This window comes from Camelus dromedarius, chromosome 10, assembly GCF_036321535.1.
Source record: "Camelus dromedarius isolate mCamDro1 chromosome 10, mCamDro1.pat, whole genome shotgun sequence".
NCBI lineage: Eukaryota > Metazoa > Chordata > Mammalia > Artiodactyla > Camelidae > Camelus > Camelus dromedarius.
In genome coordinates, this window is record NC_087445.1 from 55,174,623 (window position 1) to 55,193,256 (window position 18,634).

The following is an 18,634-nucleotide window of genomic DNA, read 5'->3' on the forward strand; positions in this document are numbered from 1 at the left end:
ATATTGGGGATTGGGACTTCCACGTATGAATTTGGGGGGAAACAATTCGGCCCATAATAGGCACTAAGTCACACTATGCTTTTTCCAACAAAGAGTAGGAGGACCTGGAACACTTTCTTCTACTTTTCCGCTTGGTGATCTCTCATATTCAGCCCAGTTTCAATATCTTTCCCTCTGCAGAGTTTCTGTTGGATTCATCTTCACAGCTAGTCATAATTCCTTAGATCTAATCAATTATAACAATTACTATACTGTATCTACTGCCTCCAATACATGTAAATATATACACACATATACTATGTGCATATGTATATCCATATATACATGTATATATGCATACATATGAGAGAGAGAGAGATGGGTTTTTAATGGTCCGTGTCCCAAATTAGAATGGAAGATCCATGGGGAAAGGGGCTATTTTTTTTTAATTGAAGTATAGTCAATTTACAATGTTGTGTCAATTTCTGGTGTACAGCATAATAGTTCAGTCATACATATAAATACATATTTTTTCATATTCTTTTCCATTATAGATTACTACAAGATATTGAATATAGTTCCCTGTGCTATATAGTAGGTCCTTGTTGTTTATCTATTTTATATATAGTAGTTAGTATCTGCAAATCTCGATCTCCCAATTTATTCCTTCCCACCCTCTTCCCCCCCGGTAACCATAAGTTTGTTTTCTATGTCTGTGAGTCTGTTTCTGTTTTTTAAATAAGTTCATTTGTCTTCTTTTTAGATTCCACATATGAGTATTATCATATGGTATTTTTCTTTCTCTTTCTGGCTTACCTTACTTAGAATGATCATCTCCAGGTCCATCTGTGTTGCTGCAAATAGCATTATTTTAGTATTTTTTATGGCTGAGTAGTATTCCATTGTATAAATATAACACAACTTCTTTATCTAGTTATCTATCTGAACATAATGGACTCTTAGGTTGTTTCCATGTCTTGGCTATTGTAAATAGTGCTGCTATGAACATTAGGGTGAATTTTTTTTTTTTAATTAAAGTTCCCTCTGAGTATATGCCCAGGAGTAGAATTGCTGGATCATATGGTAAGTCTATTTTTCATCTTTTGAGGAATCTCCATACTGTTTTCCATAATGGCTGCACCAAACTACATTTCCACCAGCAGTGTAGGAGGGTTCCTGAAAGGGGCTATTTTGATCACCACTGCATCCCCAGAACATGAAATAATGCCTTGACATGATATGTGCTGAGTCTCTTACTCTAATCGGCTCAAAGCTTTGGAAACTCCCTCGGAATAATCCCCAGCTCTTTAAAAGCAGGGAGCATGTCTGCTTTCTCTCCGTGCTTTCCATCACTTGCTCAATAAACTTGCTGAACAAAATAATGAAAGTTTTCACAGACTGACACTCAGTGTTTGGAAATGATTCATGTGGATTCTAATTGGAGAAGGAAATATCCTTGTTTTGATCCAGAAGGAGGGATACACATATCTCCTTTTGATTATGAAGCCATAATTAACGAGAAGAAAGGCATCTGTGTAAAAACACTGAGCAGAGTTTGGGACCAGTTGCTAACAGTGTACTTCTCTCTTTGAGATTTTCTTTCTGCACACAAACTTGGTTTGATGGTTTTGACTGACTTGACTGTGCCTTAAGGCAAAGAAATATGATAACTATGTACCTAGGGGTGGATTAAGACAAAATAAAGGGCCATCACAGGGCTCTATCCAGTTCTGGCTGTCCACAACTCCCTCTGGGTAAATCCTGTAGCTTACACCTGTCCAGGCAGCAGAAACCTAGACCGTCACATCTGTCAGTGGCTGCCCAAATAATTAAAGCCATCTGTGCCCAGCATCCCGACACTTCTCTGAATCAGTACACAGCTCCACAATTCTGCCAATGAGAAATAACTCCAGAACCATGATGGTTAAATAATTTTTTTCATAAAAGAATACAAAAACTAAAAAGATAAATTCCCTTTGACCCCTCTTGACCCCATCAACAAAAGGTCCCATGAAACAGAGCAGTTGAGATGTAGGGAGGTCTTCAAGATAGAGATGCTAAATCTCCAAATCGAGTTAGAGGTCAGTGCCTGCATTTGCCTGAATTGTTTTGTTCAGCACAGGGAGTCCAGCCTACCTGCTCTCTTTGTGTGGCTGGTGATGAATGTGTTGACTGATTGGAATGCAGCCAAATGCTATTTCATGTTGAGTCTTCTCCTCGGGGTATTATGAGGCTGTGCAGGGCAGCATGAGACAGAACAATGCATGGTTAAGAGCTCAGGCTCCCGAGTCAAACACAGCCGAGTGGGAGTCCAAGCCTTGTCACTCACTTGACCTTGGGCAGATTACTTGGCCTCGCTACATCTGTTTCTTCATCTGTAAAATGGAAATGATAGTTACATCGACTTCGTTAGTTATGGCAAAGATGACGTGAGAAAGTGCGTGTTAAGCACTTAGCAGGCTACTTGGCACGTGGTTGGCATGTGATAAATGTTAGTTATTGAAGTTGTTGTTACTGTGGTTGTTATGACTCCTGGGTCACACAGTCCCCTGGCTTACAAAGGACAACTTGAAATGGGCTTGCAATTCTGTTCCACATTCAGTGGGGATGCTATATTATTCAGTTGAACTTGCTAACTGGTAAAGTCTCTGGAATGAGGTGATGTAAGTGTTCAGAACTACCCCACCTTTGATTAATTAGTTAGGAAACAAACTTCATAAAACACTTTTTAGCTGCCAGATGCCATATTAAACACATTTTTCTCTCCAACTATCATTTAATCCTCAGGAGAACCCTATGAGGTAGCTGTTATGAATGTCTCCCCTCTTCCAGTGGTCACCCACATAATACTGTCAAAGCTACAAATGAATTGGGCTCATACGTTCTTTGCCCAGTATTCCTTTGGTTAACCTCTCTTGACCCATTTTATAATAATCCAGTTCAATCCCTTTGATTTGAGTGGGGTTGAATCCATTTTTCCTGGGGTTAAGAGGATGGTAATAAAGACTCGGGATGGACCAGCCCCACTAGCTACAGAGATTACTATGGCATGGATGACTTATTTCTCAGGGACTCACACGGAGGCAAAGATCTCTTTTCTTCTTTCAAGAAAGTATATCCATGGGAACTTGGAGAACTTGAAAGTTATATATACTACCTCTTGCCTAGTGCATGCTTAAAAATGAAGACAACACAGAGAAGAGGAGAGAGAGGGAGAGAGGGCGAGATCTAATAACATCTGTTAAACCCCTGGATGCAGATATACCTGAAACTAGTTCTGTAAGGCAATAAAGCCTCATTGTCTCAGGCTTGTTTGAGTTGAGATCCTGCTAATACTGTTCCAGTGAACAACTGATTCTGTAGAACTGTCTGCTGCTGTATCACACTGCATAAGAATATTATGTTTGAACAAAGGATTTTTCCTTTTGTGCAAACGACTCTTCTAGACACCAGCCTTCTTTGAGACCAGTATTATTGTTCTCCTAAATAGGTTGGTTGAACTCCTATATTTAAATGCATATGTCTGTAAAATGTCTATGTATTTTTAAATCTTGTTTAATTCATCACTTTCTTAGATTTCAAATTTATTTAGCAGTGAAGCAGCTTTATAATTTGTAAAAAAAAAAAAACTGTAGCTTTGTTTTAAAAAAGTAGCATTTAATATTGGCATTGAGCGAGCTCTGGTATGGTGGGGAAAATATCAATGTTGGTATCTAAAGACATATATTGGCCTGCTAGCTCTGTGACTGTAGTTGTGTGAACTTGGGCAAATTGCCTAGTTTCTTGGAAACTCAATTTCCTTATCTACCAATGGAGATAATAATACCCATTTCATAGGGTTAATACAAGAATCGAATGAGATCATGCTTGCAAAACTGGGCAAGAACATTTTTTTCTGAACAAGTTTAGCTTGATATCTTGTGCCATAACCTGAGATTTTATGAGTATCATTGAATAATGGTGACTGTTTTTCTCTTTGGAAATTTTTTTTTAAATTATAGGGATGTATAAAGAAGAAACAATAATCATCCATACTTCCTCCTCATTCCACCCCACCCCCCAAATAAATCACTGACAGTATTTTTGGGATATTTGCACCTTAATCTTTCTTCAATATTTGTACATATTTATTTTTAAATTTACACAAGCAGTAAATAAGTCAGTGAAAACACTCAGACCACCGCAGATTAAACTGTAGTCTCCTGATACCTCATGTCCCCATACTGGCATCTTCCCATCAATACTGAGAGCAGATTGTATGGTGAATTTGTGGGGATGGAAGAGTTTCTCAAATTCTTTGTATTTTTCATACATATCCAAATGTTGGGAGAACTATCAAATATTGGTTTCTGGGTTTTTTTGTGACTCATGTTAATATGTGTAAACTATTCCTGTGAACTTTTTACACGAATTCTTCGTGTTCATGAAATTGTATTCATCCTTTCTCTATGGTTAAAAATTTAAAAAAAATTTTTCATATACAATACTGCATCAGATCTGCATCAGATCTTTTCGCATGTCTTTATCCAGGACAGATTTGTAGAAAGAAATTGCTGGGGCCTAGGGTAAATAATTTAATAGATACCACCATCTTGCCCTTCAGATTGATTGTACTCATTTCAAGGTCATGAGCAGCTATGTTTAATTTGACTCTCTAATCCCCCCACCCCTTCCCTTGCTTGTCTACACTTGATATTATCGAACTGTTAAATCTTTGCCAAACTGGTAGCAGACTGGTAATTCACTGTTATTTTAATTTACATTTTCTAGTTAATAATGAGGCAGAACCATTGTTCACAGGGCAATTCTGATTTCATCTTCTATGATTACCTATTTGTGTGCTTTAAGCCATATTTTCATCAGCTTTTTTACTTTTTTTAATAGATATGTAAGAATTATTTGAAAGTTTCAGATGCTTATCCTTGGTCTGTTTTGTTTCTCAGTATTTTATAGGTGTGACTATTCCATCAGACTATTCTGTCTTGTCTTCTACCTTTGTTCATGTTCAAATTTCTATTATTTTCCTATTTTTGCTACATAACTGGTTTTAAGAAAATCTTCCCAAGTCCAGGGTCTTGTTATTGTCCTTTATTGTCTTGGCACAAAATCAGCCTTTTCTTCCGCCAAATATGGGTCTTTAACTCAACTTGATTTTATTTCTATCTATGAGTAAGACAATTTGGGGGGATTTTCAATCTATACCGTTGATCTCCTTGCCTGATCTTTAAACAAAACCACACTGTTTTAAGTACTGTGGCTCTGTTGTGTGCCTCAATTTCTAGAATGACTGATTGATAAAAATAACTTTTATTGTATTTGTAATGTTTTCTCATGAGCATAGAGAAAAGAGACTTCTAATTAATGAGCTCGGCTGTGTGCTGAGCACCATTGGGGGCCTTTTCATATTTTATCACATTTTATCCTCATATCAGCCATGCGTTTTACAGATGAGAAGCTCAGTGGAGATACCTGGCTTTCTCAGGGTCACATAGCTTGTAAGCAGTGGAGTGAAGATTTGAGTTCATGTCTGTCTGACTCTGAAATTCAGTTCTTTCCCTGACATCTCCCACACTTCCAGGTCCAGAGCATCCTGGAGGAAGACAGTAATATCTGCTGATTCCTTTCATTTTGTAAAGCTGTATTATTCTGCCGATAAGATCCATAGTATTGCAGGAAGTTGAAAGATGAGGCTAGACTTTAATCAGTGATGTTTAAGTTATGTGGGGGACGAGAGAGATAAGGAGTAGCAGAGCCTTTGGTGAGATGGACCAACTATTTCTTATTTTAAGGACTAATGCAACCCTGATCCCACCCCTACCTCTTAGCCTCAAGTTTCCTTAGTCCCGCTAATTAGTTCCAGATGTCCTTCAGTTGTGGGCTGTCTTCTCCTCTAGACAGAAACCTAATGCCAGCAATGGGCACCAAGCCTTCCCTTTTGACCTTTGCTCTTTACGGTGGGGTCGCTGCCTTCAGCAATTTGTAAATCATGGACAATTTCAGCTGTCACACACTCTTGGATTTGACTGTGACCCCTCTCTGGAATCTGAAGTCTCTTGCACCAATCTGCCATCTTCCCACATGGGCTTCCTTCCTGGTGTTGCAGTAGAGGGGAATGTGAAAAAGACCTCGGACTGGTGCTGCAGAGGCTCCTGGCTACAGATTGTCCACTTGGGCTTGGAAACATTTCTAGTTTTTACCTGAGATGCAGGTAGTTAAATTTATTAGGTTGTTCACTTTGCTATGGAATAGGAGAAGTCTAGACTCCCCCCTTCCCATCTCTTCAAAAGAAGAATGAAGACCTGTCTCTGTTGATTTATGATCTTGGAAAGAGGAGAAGGGCACGAGATAAAAGGAGAGACGAGGAATGCTATGATCAAGTGGGTAACACCTTAGGAATCTCTCCTGCCTGGAGACAAGAGAGACCTTACAGACTATTGAAGACAGGCAGGTTTTATTTTTTTTCAACTCCTATAATGTGAAACTACGTCTCCTCTGACTTTTCCATGCTGAGGACTTTGATGTCCTACAAGATTTGCCTGAGCTGGTAGCTAGGTCTTAAGGAGGGATTTCTGAACTTGCAGAAGCTCTTTCTTCAGACTGAGTGGCACTGTTCCATTTCCTGTAGCATAAGTGTGGATGATTGATGAGTTAAAAACATGTTCTTGTATTTTTAGATAGCAAATGAATACTGAAATTATTATGTATGAAGAACCAAACACTTCACAGGAAAAGAAGTTTATAATTCAGGTTTGACTTGACTTTGGCCTGGCAAGTTCCTTTTTGCTATTTGACTTACATCTTGGCTAGTCCTTTTTTTTTTTAACTGAATCCTATGAGACAGGCGTGGGGGGAAAGCATGGAGCCCCAAAGATGGTAATGGGAAGGAAGGAGGAGGGGAAGCGAGGAGAGGAGAATCAAGAAGGACCACATGCCCTTACCTGCCAACCTGATTTTGGAGAACAGCCAACCATTAAATGCAGTGATCACACTGTCATCTTGCTGAATTCAGGAGATTGTGATTGCATCACCGAGCAGACTGTTTTCTTCCACTCAGAACACTTTAGAGTTTAGCCTTAAGGAAGGTTGAGGACACATCATGTAGCAGCATCTCTGAAACCTTGAATGTGTCGCTAAAAGTCAGACTGCAAAATGAGAGATGCTGTAACAGCCTGCTAATGGCAGCTCTTCCCCTTCCTGTGTTATCTTGGGTGGGTCTTCCCTGTTTTAAACTGTGGGTTTCTGATAAGTAGAATGATGGGTTAAAACAGGTAAGTTCTAACATCCTTTTAAGATGAAAAGGAACGTGGGGATCTTAACAAATACCTTGTTGTTGCAGAGTGTCGTATTTCCTTGTGCCAGGGAGTCATAGATGAGCGATTGTTGCTAAGCATGAAGTAATACAAACATGAAAGTTACCTGGGGCTTACATTAGCTTAGGCCTCTTGGTCACTGATCTTTGTTCAAACTTAAGAAGAAAGGGTGGCCAGCATCAAATTCTCTGTGGTCAGAGCCTCTGTTTATGGTCTCCATTAGCCATTGAAGAAAATCCCTTCTTTACCACAGCCTTAATTGGTTTCTGGGCACTCCAGTCCCCCGGTGCCATTGTTACCGTGTTCAGTATGAGCTCAGGTGCAGTTTTCTGTGGATGTTTGAAGCTAACTAGACAGCTCCAGTTACCAGGAGCAACCTTTGTAGGAAACATTCCCCAAATATGTTCAAAGAGAAAGACTGGAATTCTGAGAAACTTACCTTTCTTGAGATGTACTTGGGAATTACATCTTGTTTTAAAAAAAAGAGGAAAAAACCCTTTGTAGAAGTGAAAATTAATTATCGATAGTCCTGGAGATTTTCTTCTCAGTAGTGGCCAAGTAAACTCTTCTGCAGATAACAACTCTAATCACAATAACATAAAAATAACAATCTAAAGGTTTAAGAGTGAACAGACACAAGCACATTTTGAAGGAAAGTCAATTATTTGGAAAAAGGGAATGGCTCTTGGTGGTTTTCTCCCATGGGTGTGTGTGGGGGTGTCTGGGTGTGTGTGTGTGTGTGTGTGTGTGTGTGTGTGTGTGTGTGTGTGTGTGTGTGTGTGTGTGTGTGTGTGTGTATTTTAGCTGGAAGGCAGGCTTTAGTCTGCGCCATTCAGGTTGGCTAAAACAGATTTAAAAGCTGGAACTGATCTTGGAGCAACCATGGGTGCTAGAAAGTGAGGGGCAGGGTGACTACTGGAAATGAGAGAACCAGAGAGGAAAGGAAGCCCTGCATTCTGTGCATGAGTCTATCCAGATATCTGGTTGACTCTTACGCCATGTATGCATGAAACAGATTACAAGCAGAATAGTTAAAGCTAAATAACTGAACTGAGATTTGAGTTTCTACCCAAGAGAGAGTTTGTATTTTGAGGCATGTTAATTGCCTACTTAAGGAGGTCAACACTTTTTGGAGAAATAGAGAAGAATCCAGAGTCTTTACAATGTAACAGTAGAGTGTCCATGATATAATCCAAACTTGCTCAGTATGGAAAGAAAGAGTAGAGGAAATGGAGATGGGAATAGAAATATAAAAACAAGTTCATCTCCACTGACAACAACAAAAAAAAAACCCAATGAGCAATTGATTAATTTTAACTTATCAAATTAGCAAGAGTTTTTAAAATATCCTATGCTAATGAAGATATCATCAGATGGATCCTCATTTGGAATATAAATAGAGATACATTTTTGAAAATCAGTCAGGCTAGATAGCTTATAATGCCTAAAACAGTTCACACCCTTTGACCCAGTAATTCCACTTGTCAAAATGTACTCCAATGAATTATCAGCTGTGCAAAGAGTTTTAGATAAGGATATTCCTAAAATATTTATAGTAGAATGAAAAAAAGATAATCTAAATATCTGAGCATAAAGGGATAGTTAAGACAATTAAATATAATGGAAAAATTTATAGACATTAAATTATGCTTTAAATGAATATTAAAGACGGGAATTCTCAGGGTATAATATTGACTGAAAATGGGAAAGTACAAAGGGGACATAAAGGAAATTATAATTTTCTTTTTTGTATTTTCCTATGTTTCCCCAGTTTTCTACACAGAGCATGAATATATTTTATATTAAAGAAAGAAGATTTAAAAGAAAACATGTGTAGCTATAACAAAACAGATTTTCAAAGTTGCTCATTTGGCTGAGCTGTCAGCATTGGCTTTAGCTTCCTCTTCCGTGCCTCTCCTGACCCCACGCTCTTAATTCATGTTCACATACCTTCACCCTTTTCCCTCACTGAAGCCATCTATTCCTGTTCAGGACCAACCATTCTGTCTGGGCTCCTGCTCCTTCCCTGCTCACCTTCATGGGAACTTCAGTTCCTTGGTTATCTCGGTCTCTTCTGCTGTCTTCAACCTCTCCCTCTGTTCATTGCAAAATGGTCAATGGAATCAACATGGTCTAAGATGAATCACTGGTCCTGCAAAAAAAAAAAAAAGTAAAATCCCATTTTTAAAAATACCCATTGTGTTCTGTTTTATTTTGTTAAATGGAAACAATTTTTTGAGAGGATTCCACGTGTGATTTTTTTTCATTGTAAAAATAGAAATAAAGACAATGCAGAAGTTAGAAAACAGAAAGCAAATCTCTGTTTTCTCTCAGACATCATCCATGCTCTATATTAGTAACTAGATAGGTTGGTACAACCTATCTATATTAGCATGGGTGGATGGAGGGATTGCTGGAAAGATGGACAGCTAATTTTGGGTTGGATGGGATCACACATTATAGCTTGGGATCATGACAAAACTAATTCTAAAGTTATTCTTGTAGAATAAACAGAATAGTTAGAATAAAACTTTTAAAAGAACATATAATGGAGGAGGAAGGCACTTTGCAGAAATTAAAGTGAATTATAATACATTTTAATATTGAGGTATTGCCCGATTGTTACCCATGTTTTTCATATAATTTAGTATAATGCCAATATCTTTCCATGACAATAAATGTGAATCTACATATCATTTTAATTGCATATGGTTTTATCTTATTAATGTTCTACTTTTAAAAATGCTCTATAAAATGAATATTTAGCTTGTTTCTGATATTTTGCTATTATAAACCATGCTTTAATAAATGTCTTTCTGTACATATTTTTGAAAAGTTTTCTCATGATTTCCTTAAATTTTGATATGAATTGCCATTTTTCTCTTCAGAGGAAGTAGGCTAATTTATACACTTCCATCAGCATTTGGTGAGAGTCCTCATTTTTCTGCCTCTTTATGAACTCTTGGTATTATAAACTTTGTAAATTGTTGCCAATATAATACATGAAAAATATTTTGTTTAAATTTGAATACTTGATTATTTATTGAAGTTTTGCATCTTTTCTGATGATTATTAATCTTTCAAATTTATTTTGATTTTCCAGTTCATATCTTTTGACTCTTTATTTCTTAGCAAAATATTACATATGCATAATTTAAAAGTTCCCCTGGGATACAAGGATTATTAGCAAAAAATAGCATTTCTCCATCCCATCTTTTTTACCGTCCCAACCATGCTACCCAGAGATAACTATGCTCAAAATCAACTCTTATAGTGGTTTCTTCTGATATTTAATTTAATTTTATGTTTCTAAATTATATGCTTCTTTACTACGTTTTTGATTTTTAAATTTCAGATGTTAACTCTTAATTTCCCAGTAGGTAAAAGGATGATTTATCCCTCCTTTCACATTCCCCCCATCCCATCTTGTCGCTACAGGCTTTTTCAATTCTCTTTGACCTTTCAGTGCAGATATATCATAATTTGGGGCTAAGTTTATATTCACTGTTTACATCATCATTACATAAATATGATTCACAGCTCAGTAAGTAAAACAGTTTCTGTGGTGTAATGGTTATCACGTTCGCCTCACACAGCTCAGTAAGTATAGTACACAGTTTAGATTTTCTTTCTAGTTCATCTTTTTGTTTTGCCTGGAGTTAATAACTACCTCATTTGGGGGTTTGCACTTAATTTTCTATTTACACAAATCTCTATCACCCAGATCTCTGCCAGAGTAATAAAACTCTAAATAGGTTAAGCATTTTAGTCAGGGAGCGATAAATTAGGGGTTGGGAATTAACAGACACACATTACTATACATAAAATAGATAAACAACAAAGACCTGCTGTATAGTGCAGGGAACTCTATTCAATTTCTTGTAATAACATATAATGGAAAAGAATCTGAAAAGAAAAAAAATATATGTATGTATATGTATAACTGAATCTCTTTGCTCTACACCTCTAAAACTAACATTATAAGTCAATTACACTTCAATAAAATATTTTTTTTAAAATAGGCCTCCATCATTGTGCTCCAATGTCAGCTAGTTGACACTTGGGCCCGCTGCACAAATACCCTCCTCTCTCCATTATTCTGAATTCCCCTTTGCAGTTGCCCTGTGTTTCAGTTTGTTCTCCTGGACTTCATTTCATCCTTTTCCCTAATTTTGTTATAGGATGCAACTCTAGGATGATACTGAGAAAGGGTACCTGGAAACATTTTACTTTTGAAAACTTTTAGGTCTAAAAGTATGTTTTTCTGCCCTCATACTTGACTGATAATTTGCCTGTATATGTAATTCTAGCCTGGAAACTATTTTTCCTTCAGAATTGTAAAGACATTTTTCTTCACTGTTTTCAGCATCCATGGTGCTGTTGAAAAGTCCAGTGCTGTTCTGATTCTTGATCTCTTGTGTTTTTGTCTTTCTTTCTAATTTTTAGAATTTTTCTCTGTTCTTCAGGCACTGAAATTTCATGGTATGCTTGCAAGTTCTTTTCTATTACTTGGGCTGATGGTTGGGAGTAGCCTTTAAGTAAATTTGTGTCTGTTGTTTTTAGGAAATGTTTTGAATTATTTCTTTGACAATTTCTCTCTGTTTTCTGTCTCTGTCTCTTTCAAACACACACATGTCCTCACTTTTTCTGGAACTCCTATTTGTGGTTTGACCTCTTGAATTTATCCTCTAATTTCTCATATTTTAGCTCCTATTTTCTCTCACTGGCTTATTGTTCTATTTTCTAGAAGAATTTCTAGACTTCCTAGACTCTGATACTTTCCAATCTCTACCAGGTATTTTATTTTAGCAATCATATTATCATGTTGTAGTGGTTTGTTCTTATTCCCTGCCTGCTCTCTTTTTATGATGTCCTCTTCTTTTTTCTTCATGAATGCAATAGCTTCTTTTATTGTCATAAGGATATAAAAGCTTTCTCCTTCTCCTTGTGTTATAGCTTTTCTTCTCTGTTAATTTTGGTTTCTGTCTTTCATATTGGAGTGCTTCCACATATATCTTGTGTTCCTTGTCTAACTGTATTTTGGGATCAGGCATTGGAATGCTAACTGAAAGCCATGCATAGGGCATGGGGTCAGTGTGCTTGTGGAACAGTATGCCGTTACCAAGGCATCAGAGTCACTCACCTATCTGTTCTCTATGCTAAGATTTTTTTTTAAATGTTATTGACATCTCCCATTTGTGTTGTCTCTTCTGTTATTCTTTTTGTCTTCAGGTCCATACTTTGTCATCCCTTTAATGTCATTATACTAGATTTCCTGTAGGGAACCAAGATAAATGTGTATGTTCAAGCTGCAATGCTTAACTGCAAATCTATATGCACTTTTTTTCTATGAGATGTTTGTCTGTATCCTGTCATTTTAATACTTCTATGTATACTAATAACATTTGTTTAGACATATTCTATCTTATTTTTCATTTGCTCTTCATTTTTCACTTTTCTGTGCAAAAAATTTTAATCCTAATATAGACAAATTTCTCAAGTATATCATCATACCTAGGAAAAATTTTCCTCATTCTAAAATATTCTGCAATGTTTTTCTACTTATTTTATAATTTTTCATAATTTTTAAAATTTTAACTTTGAATATAAATTTTATGTTGTGATATGGATAGCAATTTATTTTTTACTAAATGGAAGCTATTTAAAGTAAATAGTTTTGTTCTCACCAATCTCATATTACATCTATATCATATTTTATATTCTTATGTATCTTGGATCCACTTCTAGATTCTCTATTTTATATCACCAATTGCTGGATCTGTATTACAGTTTAAAGATACTAGTTTTGTAGTGCATTTTGATACCTTCAATGGCAAATGCCCTCACTCCTTGGTCTTCTCTATTACGTTTTCTTTCAGTGGCTCCCAACTGTATTTTTTGAAATAAAGTTTGGGTCAGTTTTCAACTTTAAAAAAACTTTATTGCAATTTTTATAGTCTGTATACAATTTTAGATTAATTAGAGAGAAAATTCACACTTAATTGAGCCTTCTTATCTAGAAGCATGAATGTCTCAAAGGATATTAAAGTTTTCTCTCATAATTTTCTTTATAGAGGTTCTGTACATTCCTTCCATAAGATGTAATTTTATTCCAGCTATCATTCCTATACCTGCAAACCACAGATTTTCAGATTTGCTTACCTTTTTGAATGCTATCATTCTACTATTTTTAAACAATTTTAGTTAAATTTTCCTTATTTTTATTTACCATTCAATAAATATTTCAACTTCCACTATGTTCCAGGAAATATTAAGACACTCAGGCCATAATATTAAATAAAAAGAGACATGATGCTTCTTGCCCTTGGATAGATAATTATATCATTTTCAAATGAGGATTACATTTTTCATATGCAATATATATTTTTTTCTTATTTTTATTATTGTATTGATTAAGATCTCTAATTCAATATTGAAAAATGATAAGTTTCATCTTTATCTTATTTATAACATTTGAATAAATATGTCTGATATTTCCCATTAGGTGTGATATTTGCTGCTAGAGTCTGATTTAAAAAAACTATCATGTTAAGGAAGTTTTGTTCTGTATTCTATTTATAAAAGTTTTGTAACCACAAATAATGTTGAATCAAACCATCCCTGAATTCCTAGAATAAACCCCTCTTAGTAATTTCAAAGTGTTCTATATTTATCCTGCCTGACAGAATCTAATAATGTTTTAAGATTCTTATATCCATAGGAATAAAAAGATTGATCTAGTTTTCTTTCACTGTGATCTTTTTTGAGTTGGATATTAAAATTACGCTAGCCTCAAAGTGAATGAGAAAGTTTTCCATAGATCTTTGTATTTTTAAGATATTTACTTAAGAAATATTTTTTAAAAGCAGAATAATTTTCTTGCCTTTGAAAGTTTGAAAGAATTTACGAACAAAATTAGCCAGATTTCTTCTTGAGTGATGTTCGTTTGATACCTGTTCAATTGTATGTGTGATTATTGATCTACTCATTTCTAGTTTAAGAACCAATTTGGGAATGTACTTTTCCCCTGAAAATCATCCGTCTATCTTATTAAATATGTTGGAATAAAGTAGCATTTATTGTTCATCTGTGTGTTTTATCTGAGGGAGTTGGTCAGAAACAACTAATTTTGTGGTCAAATGTAGACCCACTGTATCTAGGCTGAGAGGATACAATTTACCAGAGCCCACATCTGACTTGGTAGGTAGTTATTGTGTAAGATCATAGACTATCATAGCGTATAAGAATTGGCTAAAAAATTATTCCGAGTTCCTCATTATATAGCTGCAGAAACTAAGCCACAAAGAGGTTTAGTGGCTTACTCAAGGTTATGCAGCATGTGAATAAGATGTTTGAGGACTCGTTAATCCAGTAGAGTTATCTGCACTATACAACACTTTGTTGTTATAAAAGAAAATATATAGATGTAAGTTAATAGGAAGAAATGCAAGATGACACTTCTGTAAATGTTCTGTGAATATTGTTTTGATATGATGCCACACTCTGTCTTCATTTCCTAGGTGAAGAACAGGAGGCACGAGGGGATCAAAGAAGAGCCAGTCATGATCCAAATCCAGCCTGAAACCTCTTCCTATTGACTGCCTTACCTGTCAGTAACTCAATAAGCAACGTTGCCTCCTACGAAAGGAAACGCTCTGAGGAAACAAATGGAGAGAAATCTTCATTCCTGTAAGTATTCAATAGAAAAGATCTTACTTGTTGCTATTCTTTTACTTATTAAAATAGGACAAATATAAAAGAATGATAATACTCAATGCCTGCCAGAGTCCAGGGAAAATTGAGGCCCATGTATTATGATAAAATAACAATCTTTGGAAAGACAAATTAGCAAACTAAGGGAAAGTGCTACGTGAATGAAGGTCCTTATTGAGGCAGTCTCTAATAACAAAGACTTGAAGCAACAGAATTAGTCTGAGGGGAAGGTCTAGGAAAACTGTGGTATGTGTGAGAATACTGTGTAGCTAATGGATATATCCTTATCATTAGGAAAACAAGCATGAAGCAATGGCCTTACCACTGTGTCTTCACTCCTCTACACTTGGCTCAGTTAGCTCCATACACACTGAAATCAAGGTGAAGGCCAGCTGGACTCGGAAGAGTCTTGTTTCCAGGCTCCTTCAGGTCATTGGCAGAATTCAGTATTTTGCAGTTGTAGGACTGAGGTTTTTCATCTTCTTGCTGGCTGTAGGCTGGGGTTCACTCTCATCTCTAGAGGCTTCTCCCAGGTCCTTCCATGTGGCCCCCTCCATCTCAGCACTGGAGAACCTCCTTCGGGTGTTCCTCACTTTCTCTTTTGCCTCCAACTGGAGAAAACTCTGCTTTTATGGGGCTCGTGTGATTGGGTTAGGCCCACACGCATAATGTCTCTATATTAAGGTCAGTGTCTACTTTTGCCATGTAACATAACATCATCATGGAAATCAAACTAAGAGGCAGGTGGTGCCATGGGGTCGTCTTAGAGTTCTGCCAGCCACGCCACAGACAGGACTCCCTCTCTCACTTCCTTCAAGTCTTCACTCACTTTTCAGCAAAGTGTTTCCCGGAATCTGTCTGAAATTTCAACTGCTCCTCCAGCCCCCGCCCAAACTTCCACTCCCTTTGCCTGTTTTTTTTTTTTTTAAATTCTTCTTTAGCACCTATCATCTAATGGACACTATATTTTACTTATTTAATTGTTTATTATCTGTCTCCTTCAGCAGATGTAACCTCAAAGAGATCAGGGACTTTGTTGTTCTCCGCTGTAGTTCTCACTCCTAGACTGGCACCTGGAACACAACAGATAATAAATATGCATTTGATGAGGGAATAAATGATACAAAATTATATAGAGTATGATTACAGTTATTTAAAAATATGAATGCATATAAACACAAATAAAATAGTATTGTTAAAATGGTAAGATTTTAATAGCTTATAAATCTGTTTTCTAAGCTTGGCACTGCTCTTACATTGACATAATAAAGAAAAGGCCCGAAAATGGGGCCATTCTCTGGGGAGTGGGAATTAGCCAAGTATGACCTACGTCGTGAGCAGATAGTTTTGAGGTAATGCTAAGGACTCAGCATCTCATTGTAGGCAGAAAAACATGCCAGAGGCGATGTGGTCACAGAGAAAGAGCGTGGGAAATGAATCGCCAAGACCTGGACTTGAGTCTCATTTCAAGTATTTACTAGCTGAACCTCCTTCCTCACTTTAGAGATGAGGACACTAACTACTTTCATCACTGGGCTGCCATGAGGATGCTGGAAGATGCTCAGTCTTGCTCGCTTTCACTTCACCCAGTCTTATTCACCTTTGTGATTTCCAAGAGAAAGACTTTCGTGCTGTACCAACTTCTCTTCTTCATCTAACTTGTGTGCAGTTACAGAACAGGACTTTCTTGATAGGGTAGGATGATTTTTCAATAACAGTAATATCACCAAATTTTTTTAAAAGGAGATATTGGTTTCCAATAATTTAACTAGCTTAAAATAACAAATCGAAATTCCTCTGTGGATAACAAAGTTTCCTGTTGAGCTCCAAAAGATTCTCCAGCAGTCTCAAATTATTGTACCTCGAAATTGTTTCAATAACCGCGTTCTATAAGACAGGAGTTTGTAATATCAGGTATTGATCAATACAAGATTGGATATTAGCTTTTTAATCAGAAACGGGGGAAAATGAGTTTAAGTTCTGATCCTGTCAACTTCTCATTATTTGGCCTTGAATCATTCACCTTACTTCTCTTGGCCTTCTGGTACATTCTGAGAATCCTTGCATGCATGAGTAAATGACTCTTTGTGAAAAGATAATTCCCACAGCAATAAAAGCGATTACATTTTAAGCATCTAGTATATTCCAGGCGCTGTGCTATATTCTTTACATACATTATCTTAAAAGCACAAAACAAGCCAATCAACTGATACCGTTGTCTCCATTTTATCCGCAAGAAAGCTGAGGCTTAGAGAGATTAAGTAAATTCTCGAGAGTGGCACAATGAAATGCTAGAGTTGCTCTACTGCTATAATCTGTTAACATTATTTTGAATTTGGATTACTCTTTTCAATGCATTTACTCTCTGGCCCAATTTTGTGTCAAAGAGGATTTGGTTCAACATTCTATGCCTTTATCTAAGTCCTTAATTTTGAAAAAAAATAACAAAAGTTTGTTTGTTCCTTGCTACATTCCCAGTACCTAGCACAACATCTATTAGGTAGTAGGTGTTCATTAAATCACTTTTGAATGAATGAATGATACGGGGCAAAGACAAAGCCCTGTGCCAGGCCTCTACTGACATACAGTAGTATTGGTCCTTTTAGTTACAAATATGCTGGACTATGTTGTTGAGATATCATCATTTCTGTACTTTTATCTACAATTATTAAAGGGAGACATTCTGAAATGTTTTGCTGTGGTTAGGTACACTCTATCTATACTTTCCCCCTAAATCTACCATTCTGATAATCTTATTTTACAAAAAGTTTAAGCTGTATCTCATGTTTCATGAATATATTATTTTTATCATCTTTCTTCTCTTAGAGTTCACAAATACTCCATTTTGTCACTTGACCCAGTAAATTACTTGGGATAGACATTTAAGCACAATATATATTTTTGCAGCACACTCCTGTTGGTAAGGCAAGATAGTATTTTTCTCTCATAATTCTTATAAGATTCCTGGCAGAATTTTGAGGCTACATTTGGGAAGTTTTCTCAGCTGCAACGACAACAACAATAACCATTTATTGAAAAGCAGCATGTGTAAACACAGTGTAGACCCCGACCTGTTATTATCAAATTTAATTCCCCCCAAATCTATGAAGTAGGTATGACTGTCTGAAATGTACAAAACAGGAAGCCAAGACCAAAAGAGCTAAATATTTGCCCCAAGTCACCCATATGGTAAGTAGTATCAGGATTTAAAGCCAGGTCTCAAACCCCAAAGGTTTTGTTTTTAATGAATATCTATGTTTCTAGGCCAGGAAACATATTAAAAACATCCTAATGTTTTCTTATGATTACTTCACGTGTATTTGGCTTCTGTTTTCTTTTGTTTGGATTAGGCTAGGTTATGCTGCAGTAACAAGTAACATCAATGATTTTAATGTTGTACTTATGTATCATATGGGTTTACATGATTGCAATGACTGGACCATCATGCTGGAAAGTCATACACAGGCAATTCATTGTTTTAAACTCAAAAATGATACACATCACTTCTGGCGACACTCCATGGCCAGAGAAAATCACGTGGCCAAACCAAACGTCAAAGGATGAGGAATCACAAACCTCCCTTGGATCTGGGAGGAGAGAACCAGCAGTCAGTGGATAGTGGTAGTGTCTCC

General features: G+C 36.4%; 2 long non-coding RNA genes across 3 annotated transcripts in view; one reads left to right on the forward strand and one right to left on the reverse strand.

The window, feature by feature from the left end:
- The window catches only part of LOC105087920 (uncharacterized), a 372,451-nt gene that overhangs the window by 316,065 nt on the left and 37,752 nt on the right, over nt 1-18,634 (forward strand). Inside the window, exon 5 of the long non-coding RNA XR_837049.3 lies at nt 14,810-14,978. This is a non-coding gene — a long non-coding RNA (uncharacterized LOC105087920). The remainder of the gene's footprint in view (nt 1-14,809; nt 14,979-18,634) is intronic.
- LOC116152697 (uncharacterized) lies at nt 1,898-8,884 on the reverse strand. Of its 2 annotated transcripts, XR_010382768.1 has the most exons (3): nt 7,303-8,884; nt 6,918-7,121; nt 1,898-2,354 (listed from the first exon to the last, which is right to left on the reverse strand). It is a non-coding gene; the product is annotated as an uncharacterized LOC116152697 (long non-coding RNA). The 2 variants fall into 2 exon arrangements; XR_010382767.1 differs by having other exon boundaries at nt 6,918-8,884.